This window comes from Echinops telfairi, unplaced genomic scaffold (genome assembly GCF_000313985.2).
Source record: "Echinops telfairi isolate 266 unplaced genomic scaffold, ASM31398v2 ScPeMD7_7424;HRSCAF=8462, whole genome shotgun sequence".
Classification (NCBI taxonomy): domain Eukaryota; kingdom Metazoa; phylum Chordata; class Mammalia; order Afrosoricida; family Tenrecidae; genus Echinops; species Echinops telfairi.
The window spans coordinates 80752047-80754016 of NW_022111324.1; the positions used below are offsets into that span (position 1 = coordinate 80752047).

The 1970-nt window shown below is 37.7% G+C and overlaps 1 protein-coding gene across 1 annotated transcript in view; it reads left to right on the top strand.

Moving 5' to 3' along the window:
- CNST (consortin, connexin sorting protein) overlaps positions 1-1970 on the top strand; it is an 87125-nt gene that overhangs the window by 25060 nt on the left and 60095 nt on the right. The gene's annotated exons all lie outside the window — the stretch shown is intronic.

Sequence of the window (1970 nt, forward strand, 5' to 3'; positions counted from 1 at the left end):
CCATAACTTTCTTCCAGAAAGGTGTAGTGTTCTAGATAAGTGTATGGATAGCAGTCACTGTGCTTCTTGGTAACTCGTATGTGTCTTAAGTCATGGACTACCTGTATTGAACTTGCCTGCAGGTACAGATGTTTCAACAAAGATAGCATTAGTCATAGGAAACAATTGATTTAGCAATGAGATATAAATGATACTGGAACATGTCTAGGGCAATAAATGGTGAAATGTCAAGTGTTACGACGCCACCGTCATAACAAGAATAGCCTAGAGCTTTGTGGCCTTCTCTTTCCTTCCTCAGGTTTGGGTTGACGCTGAGTAGCCACATGTGGACGTGGGGCTCATCGACTGTTACTACTGGTTTGGAAACTGCCTTCCTTTAAATTTTGGTCTGAATATATGTCATCGAATTTAAATTTGGAGTTTAATCACAATTTTTAGGAAGGATTTTGGTTTCTTTCATAAGTGAAAATATGTAGATTGTAAAAAAATTGGCACCCACACAGTCACTTTAAAACATTTAAATAAGTAATGGTTTATATTTATATTTAATCATTCTTTTAAAAATGTTTAGTAAAATCTGATGCTTAATGTTATTAAGCATCTATAATTATTTATCAGAAATGATAACAGAATCATTCCTAAGATTGAAATTATGCTTTTGGTAAAATACAGACTATTTTTGTTGTTACTATGTTACTCTAAATTAATTTTGTATTTATAGCTTCTTTCTTACAGTTTTATATAAACCTAACTTGAATATGTTTGCTTGAGACTTAAGCAGTACGGAGTCAACATGCCAAATAACTTTTATACAATGTTCTTATTTGGAATGCTATTTTGCCACAAGTGGCTGGAAACTTGGGCAACACTGACTCTCATGCTTTCAAAAGGCAAGCTATGCCAGATTCTGCTCTTTAAGCAGTGGTCGTGGTATGCCACTGTTTCTTTTGTGAGAATTTCTATAGTTCCAGGAAGTCTTAGAAGATAGATGTACAGTTCAGATACAACAAATAGCTCTGAAGATGATCTCAACTGTATTTATAACTCCCAGACTCCTATAACTTGCATTGTTTGTGCATACATTACAGCTTGTTTCATTTGGACCCATAGCAACTCTGTGAGCAACAGAACAAAACACTACCTGGGCCTGTGACATCCACACAACCGTTGCTATGTTGGAGCACATCGTGGCAGCCCCGGCATCAGTTCATCTTGCTGAGGGTCTTCCTCTGCTTTGCTTCCCTTCTACTTTACCAAGGATAGTGTCCTTTTCCTGGGATTGGTCTCTCCTGACATGTCCGAAGCACATGAGAGGAAGTTGAGCTTTCCTTGCTTCTAAGGAGCATCCTGGCTATACTCCTCCCCAAACACATTTGTTTGCTCGTCAGATAGTCTGTGGTAATTTCAGTTTTCTCCACTAACACCATAATTCAAAGCCTTCCATTTTTCTTTAGTCTTCCTTATTCATGGTCTAACTTTGCATGTACATGAGATCATTCAGAATACCATAGCTCAGGCTGGGTGCACCTCAGTCCTCAAAGTGATACGTTTGCTCTTTAACCCTTTAAAGACGTCTTATGCTGCAGATTTGTTCAGAGTACTGTGTCATTTGATTCCCTCACTATTGCTTCCATGTGTGTAAAATGGGCCTCTTTCTCATCTTTCTCTTACCTAAGAGTGGTGAGATACAGTTTGTACTGGAAAACCAACCTTATTGAAGTGCTTTTGATGTAGCATAGGAGAAAAGAGGAGAAATAGGCAAAATTATATTGTTTATGTTTCTGAAAGATGAACAGGGCTACACTGATTAGAAATTCCATCAAGAAAACTATCCTATTATATAAATCACGGTGTACATTCCAATTGAAATATGCCAGAAATGCAGGCAGAAGCCAAATATTGTGTAATCTTCGGGATGGGAGTAGATGGGAAATTCATGTGCCTGGCTTTTCTTTCCAGGGAGAAACTAT